At 42.4% G+C, this 26,507-nt stretch overlaps 1 protein-coding gene across 5 annotated transcripts in view; it reads right to left on the bottom strand.

Annotated features, from left to right (window-relative positions):
• The window catches only part of plekha6 (pleckstrin homology domain containing A6), a 77,332-nt gene extending 52,334 nt beyond the window's left edge, over positions 1 to 24,998 (bottom strand). Inside the window, exons 1-2 of one of the 5 annotated variants that reach the window (XM_085776641.1) lie at positions 24,983 to 24,998; positions 15,055 to 15,201 (exon numbers count right to left, since the gene is read on the bottom strand). The gene's annotated coding sequence lies outside the window, so the exon portion shown is untranslated. Of the gene's footprint in view, positions 1 to 15,054; positions 15,373 to 24,982 lie in introns of those variants that run through there. The other 4 variants (XM_085776651.1, XM_085776657.1, XM_085776649.1 and 1 more) reach the window with 4 other exon arrangements.
• Positions 24,999 to 26,507: the final 1,509 nt, after the last annotated feature.

Raw genomic sequence — 26,507 nt, 5'->3', positions numbered from 1 at the left:
CTCTCTCTCTCCCTCTGCTCATTTCCCCACCTGTCTCACCCTCCCTCTCTAGTTTTATCCCCCTCCTCCCCTCTCTCTCTCTCTCTCTCTCTCTTTTTCTCTCTCTCTCTCAGCTTATTGCCTGAGAACTGCAACACTCAGCTTATTCAGTCTGGCTGATGTACACTCTATCTCTATTATGGTCTCTCTCTCTCTATCTTTATCTCATTTGCTGGCCAACACTCTCCCTCCCTCTCTCTCTCTCTCTCTCTCTCTGCCCCCTTGTCTGTGTCACTCTCACTCTCTCTCTCTTTCTCTGGGTTGTCTCTCAGTGCTTCCTACACCAAAAACCCAGGTGGCCACAGCTACTGTAAGACCTCACAATGACAGCCTTCCTCCATCTGTGTGTGTGTGCGTTATGTGTGTGACCGCTTGGTCGGGACAGGAGTGGATGCAGAGGTGGGGGTTGGGTGGAGTGGAGGTGCTGTTAGTGTTGTAGTTGTAGTTGTAGTTGTAGTTGTCAGGAAAGCAGGAGGAGTATCATATGACTGCTGGCAGATACTGAATGAATGCCGCTCTGTCACACGGCCGCTGCTCTCCGTGACAAACATGGACGTTCACGTGGGTCGGCTGCGTTGACAACCACCCGCTCCGAACTAGGGATGTCACGATTATACATTTTCTTGGTACGATTATTGTCAGAGAAATAATCACGGTACTCCGATGATTATCACGATTAATATTATGCATTAATTAATTTCACAACACTATGAATGTGTAAAATCAAATTTAGCCTAGTCAAAATATAATTACTCATGTTTACACAAAATATTTCAAGTATCTATTAATATATGACCAATTCTTAATCCCCAGGGGAAACGTTTGAAATATTCAGGTCATAAATTGTTATCTATACCAAATGTTTGCGTTGATTTTAATTGTTTTTTGTTTTGTTTCGCTTTTTTTTTAAATTAAAATTGACACACTAACATTTAAATTCCTAACCATTCAGTGTTACCTTAGATAAATGGACCAGTATCGGTGCATTTACCCATATTTTTGCGCACATCTGCCAATAAGGTTCCAACATCAAATTTTTGTGAAAGTGACGGTATTTAGGAATCTTTACAATCAATTAATTGTGGCGTTTAACACCACGATTAATTGTGAAAACAAGTAATCACGACATCCCTACTCCGAACCAGTCGACTCTCAGGAAGTTTCCCACAGACACAAAGCCACAGTATCACATATATAGACTGAATCAGCTGACTGAGATTCCACATGAGGATGGGATTCAGTTACAAACTTTGTCAAAGATTCAGAGTTTGCAGGTCATAAAAAAATAAAATGATATGAATGTCACGGTTGTAGGAGGAAAGACCCAAATGCAGGAGCGTACAGGCAGATTTCTTGCAAACTGAGGATTTAATTGCTACAACAGCCAGGAGAACAGAACACCATGACGACAAACAATAATCCAACACGGAACTGAAAGAAACACGAGACTAAATACAACAGAACTAATCAAACCAACAAGCAGGTGAGGAGACAGGAGGGCAAAGAAACCTGATTGGTGGAGACACACAAGGAGCAGGGCTGACGATGTGAAACACAGGACAGGTGTGCAAGGAGATTGAGGAGGGAAAACACAGGAAGACAAGACAAGGACTTCAAAATAAAACAGGAAACTAGGACAAGACACAGACCATGACACAACACAGAACTTCAAAATAAAACAGGAACTAAACTAAACAGGGGAACACAGAAACTAAGAGTCCAATAACAAAACAGAACAGAAAACCGAGCCACTAAATGGCGGTAGACCAAAGGCCATGACAATGAAAATTGAAATGAATCAGCCTCGGACTGACTCGTTCTTCATCATGACTCAGTATCTGCCATAAATATTGCAATATAATTCAGAGCTTCTGTTCACACACAATAATTCAACATCCAGTCGTCTCCCTGTTCTCACTCTTCATCTGAGACACATCGGTTCACCTGTGGTATTTTATACTCTTCTCTTGCCTTCTCTCCTTCTGGTTCAACTATCCACACAAACAGTAAACAGCTCATGTGTGATCCCTGCTGGGCCACAGTCACATGTATCTGCTGAGGTTAGCATTAAAGCAGCCCCAGCAGGAGCCCCTGGGCCCAGAGCTCAGCAGGACTCACATATTAACATGTCATCTTGTCAGCACCGACCCCCCTGGGAGCCCACTGAAGCGTGTGCAGCTGGACAGTGTCTCTGCTCTGTACGGCTCCTCGCAGACGTCCGCCATTACACTGGACTGCAGCAATATGAAGCTACTGAATATCAGCTTCTTTCTGAGCAGTTACGACCTCCTGTGACGAGTGACAGCTAGTGATAGAATTGCGAACACAATAGCTCTGTTACACCTTGAGGGAATTTCTTTAGATTTGGTGAAATCATTCACCTGGACTCAATGAAAATTTGGCTAAAGGTCAAAGTTCGATGGTCAAGGTGACTACTCAAGCAAAAGGATGATAAATAATTTTTACTGTGTGTTTCCATCGTTCCTCCCTTTCTCCTCCTTAGAAGCAGATTCTCAGGTAATGAGGTGGACATCATTCAATTACAGCACTGATCTCAGTATTCTGTGACATAGCTATGTGTATTTTTCAGTAATAATAACTCCACTATTGGTCCTGAAGGTGTGAGGATGAATGTCATTATAGTCTTCAGATTGATATAAATGTAAAACCCAGCACACATAATAAAAAGCCTTTTACATGTAGTTAATTTATGACACAGTATAATCATGTAGTCAGGTGATCTCCCTGGGATAAGATGTTTTAGAGAGACAGAGCGTCACGGAGATGCCACGTTCAAAGTCATGAGTTATTCAGTCCAGTTATCACAGAGATCTCCATTAATTTGACTCAGACTCACAGCCATGAGCCTCCCCATCTGAGTTAGAGCCTTTATTCCTTAGGTCATCCCCATAGCAAGTGCCCATCAGTCTGCAGAGATGGCAAGGGGAGGGCCTCCTGCAGGAGGGTGGAGCTCCAGCTGAACAAATCCACAGTATTTATATGATGGCGATGAACCTCAGCCAAAAAGTAAGCAGCCTACAAGAGCAGATGCTGATGACTTGTAGGTGTTACAGTCATTTGATCTATTGTTATTATAAAATATTGATTCGAGCGGCTCATGCTGCTGTCACATGTCTGAGCATCATCACATGAAGTTGGTGTTACAGTCTGAGGTTGGAGGAGGATGCTGCAGCATGGGACCATGAGTTAGTGCCATCATTGTGTACAGAGCATGCTCAGTGTGGCGGACTGCCAGCAGGGAGCTGGCCACAGTCCAGAGCTCAGAGATAGCATCCTGCAGTGGCGGGGTCGGTGAGAGGGTGGGTGGTGGTGGGGGCAGTGGAGGGGCTGCAGCGGACTGGTCCTATGTAACTGTGAGGCTTAGATTACCAAACTCCTCACTTTTTATTCAAGCATAAATCATCCAGCAGAGCAGAGGCAGAATGACGTGCTGCTATAACGTCATATGTTTTACGACTACGACGTACTTTCAACTGAATGCCTCATTTTTCTTTAACTTTGTGCTGCCATTGACAGCCCCACTCACTGGCAGCTAAACTGAGCTGATAGCAGTGAGGGTCTGTACACTGAAGGGTCTCGTCCCTGACTTTATCTGTTTCCACTCTGGTTAGGGCTGAGGACATATTATGTAATCCATCAAACTTCTTCTACTTCTAATTATTGCCCCTCTATGAAAATTTCAGAACACAACTAGCCCTGCTTAAGAAACCTCAGACATAATGAATGGTGCGCTATGACCGTTCTTTGTGATTAAAGTTAGTATGCAACATAATTTTTCGTTGGAGTGTTTAAACAGTGATGAATCTCAACCATCGACAGGACATTCATCAGCCACTTTATTGTGTTTAGGCATGTAAACATGATCAAGATGATCGGCTTAGGTTCAAACAGAGCATCAGATTGGGGAAGAGAGGTGACTTAAATTACTTTAAATGTGGCATGGATGTTGCCACAGGCTGGGGTGAATATTTCAGACACTGCTGACGTACTGTGATTTTCACACACAGTGGTCCAAAAAGATGAAACTACCCAGTGAAACAAATTAGCACTTGTTACAACTGAGTTATGCAGAAGAGCTGAACACACAATATGTCATACCTTGAAACAAATGGGCTACAGCAGCAGAAGACCATGCAAGGGCCCAAGGCTGAGCATCTAAACCAACCGAGCATCAATTAAATGCACAATCCTCAGCCTTCCCGAGGATAGCTGACCATGTTCAGACCTTTATGACCACAGTGAGTGTAAACCCATCTTCTGGTGGCCACTTCCAGCTGGATCATACCATGTCACAAAGCTCAAACCATCTGAAACTGACAATGAGTTCACCATACTAAAATGGGCTCCACGGTCACCAGATCTCACTCCAGGAGGAAACCTTCTGAGGAGTTTTTCCAGTGCCCTGTTGCATTTATGCCACAAACAATTAAAGCAGTAAAGCGGTCAAACATGGTACAAGCAAGGAGAGTACAATATACCATGATGTCTTTGGACACCACTGTTCATAACTGTTCTGCAGTCTGGGGTTTTTATGTTGTATTTTGTGCTCCATTCACACCACACATGTTGGTTAACCTCAGTCCAAACCCGCATTGATGACCAAAGGAAAATCCCTGTTCCTGAATACATGGTCTGCATTTGACCACATGTTCATTCAGAACCTGGATCTGTCAGTCATATTAGTCAGTCAGTCAATCAGTCCATCTCCACTGAGCTCAGATAACAGATGTTCTAGATGTTGTACTGAATGGACCCTACACGTTTACTGACTGAACAATGGTACCTCGGTCTGTATTAATGATAACATTATTCTGAATATACTTGCTCTGCTGGAGCTCTTTAAAACATTTATTCAACCTCCCACAGGTAAATGAAAGCATCACACAGGCTGCCTTTTACAATTCTACTACAGTATAATTACGTCTTTTATTACAGTTCATCCAAATACAATGAAAATCACCATGAAATGACTATTTCATAAACACCACACGGCCTTCAAAAAACCAAAGGCAGTTAAATGAAAGTAGAGGCCAGTAGCCTAATGTAAAACTGAAACCAGGCACCCTAAACATTCAAATATACTGAGGATAAAAGCAGATCTGGTTTGATCTCAGCGTTTGGACTGAACCCGCTGTCTGCAGTCAGACCTGGTTTGACCCTCCCTTTGTGTTTCGGCCTGCCCCTCCTCACAGCGTTTAGACCTGGTCTGACCCTAACCTCTGTGTTTAAACCTGGTCTGACTCCCCTCCCAGCATTCAGACCTGGTCTGACCCTCCTCACAGTGTTTAGAGCTAATGTTTATGCATATCGATCCAGCCATGAGCCAACTGATTCCACAGCTATGCTCTGTCTGACACCAGTCTGATCAATAGACGTGGGCTGGACGCTGCTGACCAGTGTAATGCAGTGAGGGAGGTGGAGCAACGTTGGGTGAACCCCGGACATCCCACGCTCGGGCGACAGGAGCTACCACATAGTTAAATGATGTTTCTGAACTGTTAAAAAGCAGATGCTTTGTTAATCTGTTTCTATTTCTTACACACTAACTGTTTAATGCTGAAAAAAATGTCTATCTGTGCTCTAATGAGGTGGATGGGAGAGCTCTGATGCTTCATTAGCTGGTACTGATAACATGCAGGACAGCGAACTGTATTTAAGCAAACAAGTGAGACTGAGTTCATATGGAGAGGCTGACGATCCATCACTGACCCTCTCTATCAGTCTGAAATACCACTGAGGAACATTTCCAGGAACTGCATTATTAATGCTCATCTGCACAATCACTAAATGTCATTTTCCTCCAGTATTATTAACATCCTGTTCAAAACTATGTGGGAAATGTTCTGGCTGTGGATAAATATTTAAAGAATCAGGTTCAAACGAGAGACAAATTCATATTTAACCCTCTGTCCTGAACCTTGACCTCAGTGTTTGGTGCCTGACCATGATGACAATGTGACACAGATGAGATGTATGGAGGTTTTTTTGTTTCTTTGTTTTTAGGACTGATCTGAGAGACACCCAGGATCAGTTTGTTCCTCTGACATGACGGCTTCCCCACAGACTCAGACTCAGACACAGCTACAGTCCAGTCAGCAGGAGGCCAGACTTGTACAGGAAGCACCAATAGCCTCCACACCACCACCACCACCACCACCAACAACAACAACAACAACAACAACAACAACAACAACAGGCTGCATGGTCAGGTGGTTGTCTGATGCTGTTCTCCATGTACAACAGATGCTGCTCATGAATCACCTGCTGGCCTGGATTCATCACTTCTCAGCGGCTCTGCTCCAAACACAGGCTGCAGACGTCTGCCCCAGTTGGCAACAACCCTTGCAGCTCTCACAAGGTGAAAGAGTCTGAGCCATGCCGCCCCCTAGTGGACAGAGCAGAAAGAACTGCACAGTGATAAATACTGTATGTCCCATGGATCTATTATAAGATAGTATAATACACGGGTTCTCAACTAGTCTCACTCTGGGCTCCACATTGTCCCATGGTCATTAAGTCGTGACCCACTTTTATAGAATTCAAACCAAGATTTATTTTTTTTAAGCCTTTAAAAACTCATTTTGCTCTTTATTGAGCAAAGTGCATTTCAGAGCACATGAATGAAACTGAGGAGTTACCATGACACCTGCATGTACGAAAGTGAATAAAAAAATATCAAACTGCACAAAATGGAGACCAACAAAACAGTATATTTGATTTCTAATGCATCTCTGCATTCAGAGCATATTCACAAAAGTGAATAAATATCAAATTGCACAAAATAAAGACACACAAAACAAAACAAGATTCACTGCATTCAGGCCACATTAGAGCAAATAATAAGAAACTGAGGAGGAGCATTACAACTGCATGTGTTCACGTGACCCGTGCCTTTCAATATAAGTTATTTTTCAAAATAAAAGACATGTCTAACATCAGATGTGCATTAAATATTATTTACTTTTTTGATCAGCTGTCCGTGACCCATCCAGAACGGGTCCGCGACCCATCCAGAACGGGTCCACGACCCACCAGTTGAGAACCACTGGTATAATACATCCATGATATGTCCCCTTTAGGGTTTCCTCTGAGTGATTTTAAATCAAAGTCAACCTAAAACACGTTCATTTTGGCTGCTGTTGACTGACACTCCAACGGGCCGAGGTCTGTGATACTTCACTCTGCTACTACTCAGAGCAGAGATGAGCTCATTGGATGTGCAGAGGAACAGTGAGACCTGTAGGAGACAACAGCCTGAGGATGATATACAGGAGCTAAAGGGAGACGTTCGGCTTTTGCTTTGTCACGTTTAGTTCGGTGTTGGCAAATCGACTTGCATTTATAATCACATTCACCCATTCACATACAGATTCATAAAGCACTTCTGTACCTACCTATAACACATTTCTAACTCGCCACTAGCACATTTGTGCACCAATGCAATTTGGGTATGAACGGACAAACGGATTAATCCAGGTGTGTCTGAGTAGTCACAATGATCAGACACACCTGGATTAATCAGCAGCATTAAGTTCAGGAAGTAGTGGAGCTGTGCAAAGAGCCCATTGTGCCACTGGCCTCATCAATGGGCTGTGATGACTGGTCCCCCCGAAACATTAGTACAGTGTATGGCTACATGTGTGGATGTATTGTTGTTCGTTTGTTTGTGCTGTATTTATTCTATGCTAGCCGTACAACAAATTGCCCCGCATAAGAATAATAAAGTTTACTATTTTGTGTTCAGTATCTTGCACATGGCATGTAGACATGAAGCTGGGGATCGAACCACTGACCTTCTGGTTAGTGGGTAAACCTCCTGAGCCACAGCCACCCAAACGTGACATCAGAGTTTAGAGTAGAAGTAAGCATGTCTGTTTTCTGATGTCTCTATGTCTGATAATCTGCTAGTTTTGTTTATTTAAAACTTGAGTTGAGTGAACTCAGCAGTTCATGCATTCAGCTCTTTCAGGTCAAAAGACTTGAAACTAAAACAGAACTGACATAATAGATTGAGTTAATGAGAACAGCCAATTCCTTAAATTCCTGTCTCATGTATCAGCGTAGAGCTCACATGGCATCTATTGCAGAGGCAGCGATTATTGATTATTGGCTGCTAATTACATTGGTCCTGGTGCATGCCAACGTTGTTTTTTACATAAAGTCTATGGGGCAATCCTGAAACAGTAGGGGTTCAGGACATGGAAACCAGATGGAGCATGTTTTCAGGGATAATGCTCCTATTGGTTTTAAACCTGTTACTTTCACTGTGGCTTTTGTGTTGTGATTTTTTGTTTTAGAATCAAAGAAATAAACACATTTATTTTGTTTTTTGGTCAAATCAGTGCTTCAGTGCTTCAAGTTGTTTTAGAGTGCAAATGTGGAGCAGTACACACAAAGTATGTGTTGACATAAAACATCTGCCTTTGAATACTTCTGTAGTATTTTAACTCAAGTGAAAATGTGACTGAGCAACATTTTGTTATATTTGACTGGGAGGACCTGATGATGCTCCCAGACTTTAACCCTCCTGTTGTCCTGCTGGGTCAAGGAAGGAAGGACAAAGGGAAAGAAGGAAGGAAGGAAGGACAAAGGGAAAGGTGGGAGGAAAGAAGGAAGGGAAGGACGGAAGGGGAAAAGAAGGAAGGGAAAAGGAAGTAAGAAAGAGGAAGGGAACAGATCAGGTCAATTGGGTCAAAAAGGAAGGAAGAAGTAAGGACGAAGGGAACGAAGGACTGAAGGAAGGAAAAGGGAAGGGGAAAAGGAAGGAAGGAAATAAAGATGGAGAGAGGGAACAGATTAGGTCAAGGAAGGAAGCGGAAGGATGGACGAAGGGAAATAAGGGAGGAAGGAATTGGAAAGAAAGAAAGATGGAGGGAGGGAACAGATTGGTTCAAGGAAAGAAGCAAGGAAGGAAGTATGGAAAGGGAAAAGGATTGTGGAAAGAAGTAAGGGAGAAAAGAAGGAAAGAGGGAAGGATGGAGACAACAGGAGTGACATTTTAACTCAAAGAATCTCTACAGCCCATTGGTTGATCCGCTTAAACTCTTATGTAATGACCTGTGCTCACCTGTGGTAGTGTTTGTGTTAGTGCATGTAATTAAAAAAAGAGAGAGACTTTACATCCCAGCCAGCAGACCACTGTCATCTGCTTCAACACAAACACAAAGCACATGGTTTTATACAACAGTAAATACAGACTTGGTCCAGTTATCCATCTCAGTCTCAGATCCTATAACATCTTACATTATGCGGACTTCACGTGTTACGTAACAACCAGTAGCCCCTCTGATCACTGACACATGGACTCTGTTTAGACTGTGCATGTATGGGAGTGTGTTCATGTGTTTGTGTCTGAGTCTCATGTGTCATGGGGTGGGTGGGGTAGAAGGCCTGACCACTGTGACAGAAGGAAACAGAGTGTGTAGAAAGTGAAAGAAAGAGAGAGATGGAGTGAGTGAGTGTGTGTGTGTATGTATGTGTGTGACAGAGAGCAAGAGAGATAGAGAGAGAGTCACACACGCACGCACACACACTCTGTGGGGGATGTGATCCATATGTGTGGTATGATCGGCCTCAGGGGAACGGGAGCCAACTGGACTGTTTCTACCTCTCTCTTCTGTTTAAACCCTGGCTGCTGGTCAACTGTCAGCAGGAGAGGGAGGGAGGGAGGGAGGGAGGGGCAGGAGGAGAGCAGGGGGAGGGTGAGAGCGAAATCTGAAAGTGATGGAGGCCAGGGGAGGAAAGGAGGAGGAGGAGTGAGTAGGGGGAGGAGGAGGCAGGCAGTGAGTGCAGGGAGGGAAGAAATTTGGAGGGAAAAGGAGAGAGGAACGTAAACAGAGGTAAGGCTCATATACGCATATAGGGTGAATTCGCCTAATGTGGGACATTTTTTGCAATTTAGACTTCTGGTGTATTTTGCGATATGAAGCAAACACTTTCAATCTACATCCTGTACCATTCTGAAATCCTTAGGTTGTGATCTAATGGAATCCAAAGAGAAAATTAATTCTGATATCACACTCCTAAAAGAAATACCATACATATTTCAACTCTGATTGCAAAGTTTTTCGCGGCAATCTCCGTTCCCTAATGTGGGACAGTCATGCTCCTAATGTGGGACACTAAAAAGTCTGTTTAAAAGTCATCTTAATTTACATGATAAATGCTAGATTGCAAACCAGTGTTCAATAATATCACTTATTGTCCTAGTTCTGCTTCATCTTCTATAGTATTAATGGTTTTCTACCAATTGTGTGGTGGACGTGACCTTTTTCCCTGCGCCAAAGAGTGGACTTAGGGTCATTCCCAGCCCTGGTCAACAACTTCAATTGTGGGACGCCACCATCCTCAGTGATCTCCCTATATTCAGTAATGTCTCCCCTCATACTGTCTTTTTTCCACTGGTTGAGTTCTCTTGCTTGATTCTTTTCCTTTCTTTTACAATGTTTTCTTTCCCTGATTTTGTCTCATTGCCTTACTCTTCTTTTCCACTGTGATCTGAAATATATATAATTTAATTAATCAATAATGTGCTATCCTTTGATTACTTCTAAACTCAAACATTTTTCATGAACATTATCAAAAAAGACAAGATTTAGAAACAAGAAAGAAAAAAATTCAGAGCCATTTACCCCTTTAACAGTATTATGACCACTTCCAGTTAATAAATATACATTTATTTTGTTGTAAAATATTCAAAACAATGCATTATAACAATAAAACCATGTAAACAACCATTGTTATTGTTCAACCTATTAGAAAAGCACTGTCCCACATTAGGAAAAACCACCTGTCATACTTTAGGAAGGCATGTTTCCTAAAGTGGGACGTAGAAATGTTGATCAAAATTATAAATCTTGAGAATGGTTACACCATATTAAGATATATTTTAATGCATCAACATATTATAAACACATTTTGACAAAAAATTGCAATAATTTTGTTTTTTTAATAAATTATGGCCTTAACATTATTTTTGTCCAAACCCTACTAGCATGTTGGTGGTCTTCACACAGGGTGTCTCCGGTTTGAAGGCTGTCCCTCCCAAATCTATGATTGAACATTTGAGATGTCATGCGATTTTGATCATGCAATATCACAGCTTGTGTGAGACCACATTTACATTAACTTTCATTTCATTTCTTTCATTTAACACACACACACACACACACGTTTGTCTTGGTGTGCAATCCTTCAGACAATATGTCCAGTCAAAATCGGATCCTCTCATCACAGGTTTCTAAACCCAATCGATACCACTCGTAATGGTCCTAAATGATTAATTCTCTGGTACTTCCCAGGGTTAACTTTCATTAAGAGCCTAATTTAAAGATGTGCTCAGTCATGTTTCAAGGACAACCAGAGATAAAGACTGTCAGCCCATCTGTCCACCTCCCTGAAGGTCCTGTGGCACCTTCACCTTCCTCCATCCCACCTCAGCAGTGAATATTCATTTGGCCGGAGGAAGCTAACGCAGTTTAATCAGTTGCATCTGTGAAAGTGCACTTACATAAATGCTCAGGATGCACAGTTAATTCATAATGCATTTCAAAATGTCATGTCATAAATGAATAAGCTAAATGATGCCTAATGTATTTCGATCTGAGTTAAAGCAGAAGTAAGCGATCCGGTCGTTTTGGCTAATTCTGCGTTCCAGGCAGGCTTTTGAAACCGTAAATTACAACTTCAAGTCACGACTTACGACTTTGTAGCGTTCCAGGCAACCAACTCGTGTTTTTCCGACCTGTTTTACCTGTGAAAGTCACTATAACGGCCACTCGTAACTTCCGACCCGTGAACTCGTACCAGATCGATCTGGTACGACTTCACAGGTCGGAAAAACACAAGTTACGGGTTGCCTTGAACGCACCATAACTTCTTGTCAGCCGATGGAGTTAGCAGCCCCCGCCCTCGTCATGGATCTATTGGTCCTCGTCCCTACGTCACCACATTCACGCGCATCCCTTGGCTGCACACACAGAGAGGACTGCCCCTTTATGCCGTTCTCTCTCCTCATTGGATAAAACTTGTAGGATACAAGAAAAGTTTTCTCCTGGGCTCAGAGCAGAGCAGAGTGACTGACAGACCCGTGTTTCGGTCCAAACACTCTATGTAAGTGATTGCTGTCGGAAGATAGAACTATTTAAGACTTATATTAACACAAAAATATCGCTTACTTCTGCTTTAAGTTGATGTATAGTAAATTGAAATGTAACAATTGGTGAATTGGTTCATATCGCAAGAATGTGATGTCACTTGTGGTACAGTAACAGCTGTGAGGAATTTCTTCCAACAAACCACAACAAAGATATCTCCTGTATGAGGCTCTGGATTATTGACACCTGAAGCTGAAGCAGACAGCCACAGTTACTTTATAAAGACTCTGAATGACTGTGATGAGTCTGTTTTCATGACGACAGTGTAACCTGTTTCACTCGTGGCGTTGTTTCAAATTAACACCGAGCACAGTTTGTGTTTCCATGCTATGTAATGTAATAATAATGATAATGATAACAATAACTTTATTTTCTATAGCGCCTTTCAAACGTTTCAAAGGTTATAAAGTGCTGTGCAGAACAAAGGGAAATAACAAGCAATAAAACCGATAAAAGAATAATAACTACACAGAGGACAGACCAATAATGGAACCATAGGAACTATATGCTTGAAAAACAGGTGGGTTTTTAACAACTCAACAGACTCTAATCACTAAATGAAGACAGGTCAGGAGGAAGGGAACCTCAAGAAAACAGTCCATTATCTTTGTTTTCCAATACATTCAGGGATTGACAGAAGGCCTTGGTCAGTGACCTGAACTGTAAACTAAAGATCTCACTTATTCTGAAACGTAATTGATGAGTGACAAATGTGATTTTGTACGATGTTTTTCTATCATGCTGAATATTTCTCACAGCATCGCTGAGGCATAATAAAGGTGTGGAAACATCAGAGAAACAAGATGTGCCATAGCAATAAACAATGTTGTCACGAAGAACAACAGCAACACTGATCTGTTACTAAAAGGCTCAAATCTGAGGTTACAGCTGATTTCAGAATTTCTGCAAATGAATCCACTTCTAGGCAGCAACCTGTATGTTGATAACGTCTCCACCACTCAGATAATAAACACGTGTTTATCTCAAGGTGAAAACTCAATATAAAAGCAGCTTTATTCTCAGTTCAGTGGTGAAGATCACAAGCTGAAACATTCTCGTAGCTGCGCTCACACACACAGCTCTGCTCTTATGAACCACAGGTCACATTCACCCATGAATGAATGAATGAATTTATTTATTTCGGTATATCAAGCTTAAATAACCGAAAGGGTGTAGGTTGAAGCCAAAGCTTATATACCCCTACCCCTTTTACCTTAAAAATTAAAATAATAATAATAATATATATATATATATATATATATATATATACAGTATATATACGCATTAATACAATAGGATCAGATCACAGACATTTGAAATTAATCAGTACACTTAAATTTCTGATCACAACAAAATAAAGAATTGTACACAGCGCATAACCCAAAATAGTACAAAATCATTGAACTTAATTTTCCATACTGTAACGAGAAATTATGTTGTTCTTATAGTTCTTGTAGTTTTTTAAAGCTGACTAGTACAGCATAATTTAATATTTTCAGGACAATTATTCCAGATGTTAACCCCTCTAACAGAAAGACAGTGATTTTTTACAGTAGTTCAAGTCTTTGGCTTCTCAAATAATAGTGGTCTTCTCAGGTTAGAACTGGAATCCTTCATTTTAAACAGATTCTGGATATCTGGAGGAAGAAGTTTAGTTTTTGCTTTGTACATGGTTTGTACTGTAATGTAATCAACTAAGTCCCTGAATTTCAAAATGTTCAGGCGACTAAATAGTGAGTTGGTCGGCTCACGGAAACCCATTCACAGTCACTCATTCACACAGCGCCTTTTCTGCCACAGCCACCCTCCAGCATTTACTGGCCCAGCAGAGGACCGAGGACGTGGATTACGCTGCTGGTCCGAGACCCGACTGAGACGACAATCTGAGCTGACTGTGCCTGCCATCATCCTCTGTGATCTGTAAAGTGATCAGCTCTGAGCCTCACGGAGGAGATCCAAAATAAAGATACTGTTCATTTTCAGTGGCACATTCCTTAACAACGAGACAGACAGACAGACCTTTTCTTTTTAAAACACCTAAAGTTGAGTTACCTTTTGTATTTTAACACTGCAGCTTTTTGCAGTTCCCGGTTCAGACCACATCCAAACTACTTTTGCATCTTATCAACCGCAGAGTAGACAATCTGCTTCCTATTTATACCGGCTCACACATGCCCAGTGTTCGTGACCGCTCAGGTATGTGTTTGCATTCAGGTGTGATAGCCCGTTGTGTTAGAAAATGCTGTTTAGAAATTAAAATGCATTGTGGGTGCAGCCTGAAGCTTCGAAGTGCATGGACGTGCAGTATCGTGCATCTGTGAGAGATGTGTGGCCTCTCTCTGTTGCAGTATCTCAAAACTTTTCATGAAAAAACAAAACAAAAAGGCTTCTGGACGAGGTCAGCTCCTGCTCACACAACCATTAATCAGATCAACACAATAACATTAACACAATGTCACTGTGTATAATCACACACACACACACACACACACACAACACACACAGTGTTTCCTCTCTGCATAACTCTATGAATGCAAACAAATGTGTGTTTACATGAAAAAGTTTGGAGAGCACACACACACACACACACAGTTTTCTATCCTGTGGTCACAACCCACAGATGTGACTTTATTTAGTCCGTCACATCAGCAGCGAGTCTGGTTTCAGCTGCAGGTCATACACACACACACACACACACACACACACACACACACACTCAGCTATGCCTCCTCAACAGAAACTGAGTACAAAGAGCAGAAACTGGAGATCCCCTCCCTCTCTCCCTCCACCGTCTGAAATAAAGAACACGTGCAGCAGCAGCAGCAGCAGCAGCTCTTACCTTCCTTCACCATCCCCTCCTCTGCTTTCTTCTCTTCTGCTCTTTGTTGCTCTCTCTCTCTCACTCTGGTCTTCCTGGCGGTAGCAGACGCCTACAACATGCTGGGGCTTGGCTGGAATGGGCCAGTCTGCAGAAAGTCCCACTGGTCTGAGAGGAAAATAAGAGAGGGAAAGAGAGAGAGAGAGGGAGAAAGAGAGTGAGTGAGGAAAAGACAGGAAGGGATTCAATCTGCATGTGAGCAGAGAATCGAAAGAAAAGAGAAATCTGAAACCTCCAGAGCTCCAGAAACAATCACCCTGTCCCTCCCTCCCTCCTCCTGCTGTCTCCCTCCATCTCCCTCTCTGCTTCCCTCCCTTTTCTCCTCTGCCTCATCTCCCCCTCATTCATTTAGCATGCGAGTCAAAGCACTTAGCCCTTCATCCTGTCCATTTTTCACTCCTCTTCCTCCCTCCCTCCCTTTGCTTTCCCTCTCCTCCCTCACCTCTGTTATTTCTCCCTCAGTCCAGAGAAAGAGGGGAAAGCTCCATATTTTCACAACACTTGGAGTTTGAGAGTCACAGAGGGAGCAGAGGAGCTGAACGTCACTTTTTTACCAGTCTCAGGCAAAAACACAGACAAATGAGAAACGGTCCATTATCTTCATGTAGTTCAGTGGAGCTGAAAGGTTTTCACACACCACTGAAGGAAACAGGAGCAGCTATGTGCAGAACGGGACCACATCTAAAGGACGAAGATGCTGAACAGTCACAAACCTGTGTGGTGTTGGTTTGAGAAGATCATCCACAGGTTATCATCAATTGATTTTCACAAAAAAATATGAATTACTGTAATGACATGTCACAAACAACTCTGAGATCTTTGGAAACAACGACATGGACGTGACTAGGTGGTGGTGCCAACTGCCGGCAACATGATAATGGATCTCAGTCTGCAGCTTCGCCGTTCTTCATTGGGAGTGCTTTGCAACTAATCAACTGCAGAGTAGATAATCTGCTTCCTGTTTACACGGGCTCATTCATGCTGAGTGTATAGCTAATGTGCACGCAGTTCTGATACAGAGCTTAAGCACTTAGACGCAGATTTTTGAAATTTAGTTTTTTTTTTTAATGCAAATGAGAGAAATATCGTTATGATCTCCCTTACAGATTATCAGTAGGTATCAGTGGCAAAAACAATCATGATGAAACTCTGTTGGATACTTTATTTTCTATTTTGCAAAACTCATTTTTGTCACATTAATCTTTTTTTTTGTCATGTTATGTTAATTGAGAACAATTAATCCACAGAGTTTATTAGAAACCCATCAATAGCTGTTAATATATTTCAGTCTGGACAAGTGGCAGATGATTCAGTTTAACCTCCAGAGACCAGATTGACATCCAAAGTCTGTGGTTTAGACAACAGGTTCAGGTTAGAACATGGTGTTTTATGTTAAATCTCTAAATAAATTGGTTTGAAACCAGCTCAGCATCTTTCTCTAACCTGTCTGAAGCCCCCTACTGGCTAAAGAGTGGAGCCACGTCCACATCCACAGTCTCCTCTGTGTCTAAGTGAGCGCACATGAGTCACTGTAATTATGGCTGTTGCTGTTAGTCAGCATTAGTCAGCATTAGAAAACGCAGGTGTTTAGGGAGAAGCCCCTGCGGCTGAAGAGATAGACAGCAGACGGAAGTGAGGGATGTTAAGGTGGTTGGATGAAGCACATGACTGGAGGGATGCAAGTGATCCTCCACCTCCATCCTACCCACGGCAACTCAGATAGGTCCACACATGCCTTCCAGTCTCTCTCTCACACACACACACACACACCATTTACGTCTAATCACCTCACCTGGCTGAAGACAGACTTGTGCGCCCACACACCTCTGCTTTGATTCCTCTTCTAAGAGTCAGAGGCTCCTGAAGAGACCTCAAAGAACAACATCATGTCTAAACATGTCTGATATCGAAACAACCAAGTCAGTGGGCAGATAAAGAGCAAATAGAGCAGCCAGAGAGAGTAGCCTACCTGACATTGCCAAACTTCTGGCTAATACAAAAAAAAAAGCTCAGAGAAGCCACCTGTCACTCAAAGAAGACACATCTTTGTTATTGATCATTTAGGCTCTAATAAAATGTAAATGCAATCAGATATACCAGTCAGGTAGAGTACAGCTGTGGCCAGACCGAACAACCAGTAACTAAGAGACCTGAGCAGATGCCACTTGATCCAGCCTTTATATATTAATATGTGCACCCTCACTCATAGACAGGCATTACACAGTCATATGCAAACGCACACACACACTCATAGGCATATACAAGCTAATACACACACATTCATAGAAAGATAATAATAATGAGTTTATGAGTTTATTGCAGGAGATTCCGTTACCAACCCAAAGTAATGATAGTAATTATCTGTTTGTGTGTGTGTGTGTGTGTGTGTGTGTGTGTGTGTGTGTGTGTGTGTGTGTGTGTGTGTGTGTGTGTGTGTAGTCCCAGAATAGCTCCTGCATGTTCCTCCGCTCTATAATCAATGTGTTCCATCATAATTTGCTGTGAGAGCTGCAGGCTCCACCTCAGGCAGAGCAGAAATGTCTCACACACTGTGGGAACAGAGAGCGCTGAAACATTTCAGGGATACTGATTCTGCTTGTTTTGTTCTCAACTTTCCAAACCGTGCACAGTGCATCACCTCTCTTGCAGCCTCAGGATGCTGCTGATGTTTGTTCGGTCAACCACCTGCTCCATTCTTTAGTCCATAGGAAAATAACTGTTTCAGCCAGGTCAAATTTAATTTAATTTTCGTGAATAGATAACAGGAGAACTTACACAATAAGGTAGGCTACATTGTGTAAGTTCTCCCAGGGCCGTTGTATAGGGGAGAAAGGTGATGATAACTCTAGGGGCCCAGCGCCCAGTGGGGCCCATAAAAACCCCAGTAGTCTAATCTTTGTATGACTGATTTATTCTGCGTAAGACCCTGACTAATACTCATAGTACACTGTAAAAACTCAACAAGAAGAATTTGAAGGAATATTTGTCTTATTTCTTGTCCAAATGTCTCATTTCTAGTCAAAACTAATCTCTTTCCACTTAAAATCATTAACCTAAAAATTAACTTGTTTTTAGATCATTTTCACTTAAATTCACAATAAATAGAAAAATCTGCCAGTGAAAGTAAGTTTTTTGTGCTTGTAATAAGGAAGAAAAACTTGCTCCACTATCAGATTTGTTCTACTTATTCCAAGTGAAAATATGCTTGAAAGAAGTAAAAAATGCCTAAAAACAAGCTACTTTTAATATGATGTGTCTTATTTTAAGTAGAATGATATTTGTTTTGACTAGAAATTACATTTTGACTAGAAATAAGACAAATATTCTTGCTCAGATACTTGAGTTTTTGCAGTGTAATGCTGCATTAGCATCAAAACAAAGTAGGCTAAATAAAAAACAATAATACAACGTAGTCTAAGAAAAAAAAAGGAAAGGTTAGGGGGAGTGGGCCCAGAATTCCTAGCAACGGTCCTGAGTTCTCCTATCTATTCACGAAAATTGATTATTTCGTTCAAAAGTAGGCTACGTTTTTCATTCATAATTACCCCCATCAACAAACTGAAGTGTTCTGGTTAGCTCTGAATTTGCCGTTCCTATCATTCATATCGAGCGGGCAAGCTCGGTGGCGGCTGACAGGGAGTGTCGACACCGGCTGTCGGCTCAGGTCGAGGTGGCGTCTGTGAAAAGTCACCGCGGTGCAGTGAGGACTGTGAGGACTGCATTCACCTGCAGTCGGAAAAACGGCCGTCGGTAACTGTCATTTTAGTCACAGAAGTCCAGATAAAGCCGGTAAAACGTGGGTCAGGTCAACAATAGGCTATGACATCGCCATGACAACATATTGTCACGTGTATTGTTTTGCCTCGTGCTGATGGGCCACTTGTTTACATAAAGGCTTGTTTAAGCCGTTACCTGCAGCGGCTGTTGTCCGTCTGCCATCTAACCGATTTCATGTGAATGCAGCATAAAAAATACGGCTGAGTTGCTTGCACCACTAGATGGGAGTAATTCTTACACAATATACCTTTAAAAAAGTAAATTATTCCATTTGCATAATCACATATTCATTTTCTTTTTTTCTCGAAGTTTCAAATTATACTTTCTTCCATTGCCAAACATCTATACCAACGGTAGCATGATACTCTAGCTATAGCTACTATAATGAACTGAGACTATCCTGTAAAATATGAGTCCATACATCATCTTTGTAGCAGGTTATTATGACCAACTGTTGCATTTTGTTGTTAGGCGACACCTGGTGGCCATAGTAAGTATGACAGGAGCGAAGGTAAAAGTGGGGTTATGTAGCATTAAGTGTTCACAGTGGGGAGTTGTGGTGGATGGATTAGTAGTCAACAAATGTGACACAAGAGTGATGAATGGAGGAACAGCCGTTTCAACAGTTCGCATTTTGGCTAGCTGAATTTAATCACACACACACACACACACACACACACACACAGTGAGTAAGTTCATCTGCAGTTGCGTAAACAGCCATCAACTGCCAACAGAATAAACATGGCCTGGTTAAGGTACTGAAATATAATTCTTTTCAAGTATTTTGTATGCATTTTGGCCTTTGAGTACTTCTATTATAAGCGTGGTATTAAATTCTGCAAATTATAGGTTTAAACAGGTGAGCTTTAATGATTATGACTATTATTACTACTGTCACTAATTCAATGTCTGGTAAGTTAGTTCTGTCTACATCACCACCAATGTTTATATTCATTTCTATTTACAGTGAAATACTGAAGTAGAACTGTCATCCATTAGAAAAGCTTTAGATTTCTTCAAAAGTATCCTTTCAGAAGTTTCACTGAAATCACACACAAATGACTGTGTTGACATGTTTATATGTCACATAGTCTGAGTCCTAGTGTCTTAACGAAAATCATCAAAACAATATTATTGTGGTTGTGGCTGTTTTTTCAATCGGATCAGTTGAGTGAAGACGTGAAAACATGAACTCAGCTCCGGCTGAATTCCCTTCACTATCACTAAACCTCCGGCAAAATAAATCCCGTGGCTTGGCTGCAGAGCACATGGATTTAAAATTAGATGACCTTTGACCTTGTCTGAGTTGAACAGAGGATTGCGAGATGTTCTGTCAGAATGAGTCTGCGGCTCCTCTGTGTGCAGTGACCTGACAGACGAGCAGATTCATGCCTAGTATTACTGTTTATCAGTATTTGTTTAAACAGTTCAGCTCTTTGCTGTTCATTGTTTTTTTTAGTACTATTGGCAAATAACATTAGACAGTCTACTTCCTGTTTATGCCCGAACAGCATGTGATTTTTGCATCGTTTCGGATACAAGGAGGCTAAAATGTTTTGTTAAACAAAGTAGTGAGTATGTAATGTAACCAGAGAGAACACAGTGAGAACATGGGAGACAAGACGTCTTATACTCTGAGAACTACTCAGCTGATGAGACGCAGGTGGCAAGGGGGGGGGACGCAAGCATAGGAAGTAAAATTAATTTGTGGGGTAAGCGATTTCAAAATAAAACAGGAAACACTACAAAGAGTGCAGGCGGGGATGTCACAGCGGCTTTGGTTATATAACCAGGCTGGTGAGGGCGGGGGAGAGGGTTTAGACCTAATGACACTGCAGATTTGTTGAGCAGCTGCAAACAGGCACATAAGTCTGATTGTTGACTGTTTATCTGCCCTGACACCGCCTCACTGTGCTGCTGCTGCTGCTGACACACACACACACACACGCACACACACACACACACACAGCCTAGCTTAAACCCCAGTTTGGCCATCTTGCAAGCAGCATCTTTAGTTGTTCACTGCAGTGTAATAAGCTGCAGAGTCCTGACATAATGGGTCCTCATACAGAAAGAGAAGAAGACTGAGATGTGTTCCAGAGCAGTTACAGCTGAGCCATAGATGGAGATGTTTCCATAAGACTGTCTTATTTAAAGATGCATTGTTTTATCACCACATATTTCATTTATTTTCTATGATATCTGTTTGTTGTAGCTGCTGCACTGTGGATCTTTGTTGTGGTTAAGTTTAAACCCCTCACAGATTCAGGATCAAGGTCTGGTTCTACACAGAGTTTACTTACTAAATAATAATAATAAAATACAGCAGGTGTAGCCTACAGGTGAATTCAATCAAGCATCAATACACAGCCAGAATCAGGAATGTGTGACATTAACTTGAAATGGACAAACCACCGCACACTGACATAGACTGTACTATTTGGAGCGAACTCATTGTCCGGGCTCAGGGTGGGCGGGGCAATCTACTTTGATTGACTGGATTAGGAGAGATGGAGATGTAGAGAGAGTGAAAGAGGAAAAGAACAGCATGTCTAACAGCGATATTAATACCCTAACCCATCCCAACACATCCTGACAGAGACATTAAGTGATGTTCATTTCTGAATAGCGAGTGAATAATTAATGAGAAGACATTGGCACTGCCCCACCACCACCACCTGCCCCCCTCCCTCTCCTCAGGGACTTGGTAATGGCCTTTTGTCTCTTTGTGCGGTGCCTTCCAGTGTCAGTAATGACTGCATGCCTCAGCTGAAGACCTGCCGTTACCTCAGAACTCTCCTGTGGGAATGACTGAATATTAGACGCAATAATGCACATATTTTAATGCTGATTATTTTATTTGACTGATTGAAGATGGTTTTGGGTTTGAACGAGGGGGGGCCCTCTCTCTGTGTGGAGTTTGCATTTTCTCCCTGTAGGCCCTACATGTGGGTTCTCCAGATTCTTCCAGTCTAAAGACATGCAGACTACTGGTCTTTATAAGTATAAACATTAAAGTTATAATGGATGGATGATTCAGGTCTGCATGTATAAAATCACTGCTTTAACCCCCACTTCAATACACAGTGTACAGTCAGATACAGCACCGGCTACATTAAGAGGTGAAACAGGAGATTCTTTCTTTTTTTTAGACTCCACCCTCTCAATCTTTCATTTCCTGACATCAGTCTCCATCCTGTAAGTCTCCTCCCATTCACCCTAATAAGCCCCCCCCCCCCCTCCCTCTTTCTCTCTCCCTCTCTCCCTTTCTCTCTCTCTCTCTCCCCATGTCCTCCTCCACCCCGCCTGCACACAGCCTTTGTCCCTAGTCTCTCTCTGCCAAGGGGGACTGCCCGATTATTATGGCTGTTGCCATGGTTGCAGAGGGTGTGTGTCTGTGCGTGTGTGTGTGTGTGTGTGTGTGTGTGTGTGTGTGTGTGTCTGTCAGCAGGAGAGCAGGTACTTAACCTTTTCACTCTCACGGAGGCCATTAGCAAATTAAAAACAGAATACGTATACCTGCCGACTAAAGATGCGAAGGTAAACAGATTCATTCTGTGATGGGAAATCATCACAAACACACACACACACACACACACACACACACACACACATCATATGGATTAAGTATGTACTTAATCCAAGGCAAACTCTCCCCCCAAGACACAGTGTAGGAGGAGAGTGGGTGTTAGGAGCCCCCACTCCAGTCAGGGACCCCACCCACCCCACCCACACGGGCTGATGAGTGTAGCTGCTAATAGGTGAAAACAAGCTTAGAGTCAGATGAGGGGACAAGACGCCGGCAGGTAGAGACACCAGGGGACGGGAGCAGATGAGCACAGTGAGGGGGGACAGATACCGATTAACTACTGATGATAATGATGGGAGTGGGCAGGTGGGTGGTGGTGGGTGTGGAGCCCTAGATAGATAGATAGATAGATAGATAGATAGATAGATAGATAGATAGATAGATAGATAGATAGATAGATAGATAGATAGATAGATAGATAGATAGATAGATAGATAGATAGATAGATAGATAGATAGATAGATAGATAGATAGATAGAGTGCATAAAAACAGCGTAAAAGAAACATAACAAAATTATTCAGGCAATAAATATTACACAAAGATAGACACCCTCCCTCCCCAGAGATGTGTGTTTACTTTGTGTTGTACGTTAATAAATGTGTTCTTGTGCTGCCTGAGGAAAACCACGAAACATACGGCACTGATAGGTCCCTGGAAATAGAAATGCGTGTGTGTCTGTGTGCGTGTGTGTCTTCTGTGGCTATAATTTGCCACCACAGAGACACAAACCCAGCAAACCACACGCACGTACACACAATCTCTCTGTCAGGCTGCATCTTCCTCATTTCTCTCCTCCACTTACTAACACACACACACACACACACGCCCACACACACACGCCCATCAGAGTGAGGCTGAAGCCTGAATCAAAGCCCCCTCATCCCGCTTTGCCTCTGATCAGCTCTGCTTGGAGGATTGGAGGGAATTGGCCTGGATTATCTTAATGCTGCCATGTGGCATCCAGCACAGCACCCTGCCACATGACACACAGACACACCCACAGGAGGGCCACTCTCTTTATGTTCATGTCAATGAACCTACACACAGTCTAAGATGTGATCCTATACTGTTGCTGCAAAATAAACAGAGAAAACTTGTTACGCAGTTACGGCATCAGGGAAACAGCCTGGTGAGGGATAAATATGAGGAGAATATACAGTATGTGTCTGTTTAAAGCAGCTCAGCTCTCCCTATCTTCCCACTTTTGTTTGGTCAGAGCTGCTTCTATGTCCCTGAGGTGTTTTGGTTCAACTTCTGTCTGAAACCAATGGGGACACCGTTTCCCCACCTGCAGTGAGGATAGACAGTAAGTAACAAAGTAGTTTTATGTCAGTACTGTAGCCTACATATTTTTTTACTATATATTTTACATGTTGCTTTTAGTCAGCGGTAATTTATTTTGTTTTATTTTGAAAATGTGATGTATTGTGAACATAATCAGAGCCCACACCTCCACTGTCAGTTGTGTCAGTGGCCTAATGATGCTATAGGTTGCTCAGAAGATCCTTGATCTGATCTGAAGCCAGAAACATATAAGAAGAAAGATTCATTCAGTTATTTAAGTTTACTTTATGGTTTGTTATTTTACTTGCAATTACGTATTAAAGAAGAAAGATTCATAATGTTGGCTGAGTTTCCTGCAAACAAATGTCATCACTGCCTAAAAGACAGAAAATGGAAAGGACAATGACTCCGATGACTATCCCATAGCCTAATCTGTTTATTCACATGGTCCAGTCAGTAGGTTGTAGAGTCATCATAAGACAAAACATACTCTTGAATACTTGAGTATTTGGAAAAAAATCTCATTCATTGAACCTAATTAAAACTCTGACTGATCAACTTTCACTTGTAACCAGATAGTCTCTGTACTCTGACTCCAGTCCTGCATCCCAGCAGCCGCCTCCAGTGACTCAGATGAGACCCACATCCTGTCCTCCTCTTGGCACCCTGCAGATACACGCTGTAAGATAACACAAGGCCTGTGTGTTGGTCCGTGTCTCTCTCTCTGAGCCAGACTAGGATCTGCAACATCAGTCTTTCTGCCCATAACTTTGGCCCCGCACCGTGTGGTTGCCATGGCGACCGAGAGACGAGCTGCCAGTGACCATCAGCTCAGGTGGCAGCCGTTAATGGCCTGTTGGCTGCTGTCCACCCCATCACCACCACCACCCTCCCCACACACACACACACACACATAGAGCCTGTCTGCTGTTTCTGTGTTTGTGATGTAAACAGAGGAGGTGCCCTTTAACACGAATGGTGTCGCACACTGTGTTCTGGCCTTCACGCACACAAACACAGACACACACACACACACACACACACACAGAAAACTAATGCCTGAATGAAACAGCAGGGTGCAAAGTCAATACAAGACAGGTGCACTGCATACAAATCAAAAATCAATAACTATTTAATCATCATTTGATTAAATATCAATGTCAAAGCAGAGTTGTTCAATTAGAGCACAGACTGAATGAAGCACACACACAAACACACACAACAAGCATGTCACTTACCAGTCACATGTAGAAAAGACTGCCACGTCCCTCTGCTGTGTGTGACCATGTATTCCACCGTGTGTGTTGGGATGCCGCCGCTCCAAAAGTCCATTCAGGCTGCAGTCACAACCACGCTGAACGTCACACCGTCTAACAATAGATCCTCCAAGAAGGAGAGCCCCAATCAGCGGCTGGATGCAGGACAATAATAGGCAATCTCTCCTCAAGACTGGGATGGATAGAGGGAGGAAAGGAGGCTACGGAGCATGCCTGGCCTGAAAATCCCTGGGTATTATAAGATCACATGACCTGCCATCCACCGTCAGTCACAGAGCGAGCGCAGGGAGATGAAAGCAAGGAGAGAAGGAGGCAGGGAGAGAGGACAAGAGTGAATGGGTGCAGGGGGGTGACATCACATCGCTGCTCAATTCCCCCTTTTCATTACAGTGACGGAGAGACTGAGAGGAGGCGTGAGCCAATAAGATAAGAGGACTGTCTGCTGGTCTGAACCCCTCCCTGAGCCAACAGCAGCAGCAGCAGCAGCAGCAGAAACAAACATGGAGAGAGGGAGAGACAAAAGAAAAGAGGAAGGAGCAAGACAAGACGTTCCCCGTGAGACGAACGACAGCCAACCTGTTCTGATTTACATAAACACACAACAAGGATGTACTCACACGAACATTTTATCATTTCATTGTTTTTATGATTCTTCACCAGGATTCAGATCACATTCATCATTTTGTGTAAAGGTGACAGTCAATCAATTTCCCACATGTTAAAAAAAAAGCCTAAGCCTCCAAAGTCAAGGTTAAATCACAGTGAATTCAGGAGGAAGAGGACGCACACAATAAACACACACATCAGTTCTGTGTTGTGTTTTGTGATATTGGCCAATTGAAAACCCAGTAGATTTGAATTTTTTTCTTAAAATCCTTTTTTTTCCCCCCATACCCTTATGCTTGTAAAGCTGTTATATTATATTATAATAGCACATAATTTTCTTTTTTTTTCATTATTTAGACAGCTGTTTTGGCAAAATGATTTTCTACTCTTGAATTCCATTAATGATTGTAATGATTCCCACAATAACACAAGGTCTAAAGACACCATCCCTACACCCCCTCCCCCCAAAACAATTGGAAATTGAAAGCATCAGAGGAGCGGTACTTTCCTCCCCAACAGAGGGTGCCAGCACTCCACTTCAACCCAAGCCTTTGATTTGTCAACCATTTCCTCCCAGTACCACGGCATGGAGGAAATACTTGGCAGGGAGCTCAGCTGGCTCTCTCTCTGTCTCCTCATCTGAGAGAACCACTGCAAAACATGTCTCATCCCAGGAGGCCATTATAGTATCAACTACATACCTTCAGGCTCTAAACTAAAGGCTTTAAAAAAAAAATACTTCAGAGGCGGCTGCAGGTATCATCCATTAATAAACATAACAGATATTCTATGTTGCCTTACATGTCTCCTGCTTACAACTCTTTTATGTTGCCCACAACCTTTTTATTAGGCTATATGTGCAAAACAAACATGTGGGATT

Source organism: Trachurus japonicus, chromosome 5, assembly GCF_045865225.1.
Source record: "Trachurus japonicus isolate A0001 chromosome 5, Traja_1.0".
NCBI classification, from domain to species: Eukaryota; Metazoa; Chordata; class Actinopteri; order Carangiformes; family Carangidae; genus Trachurus; species Trachurus japonicus.
Note: the sequence above shows the minus strand (reverse complement) of the source record. Positions and strands in the feature narration are given on the sequence as shown.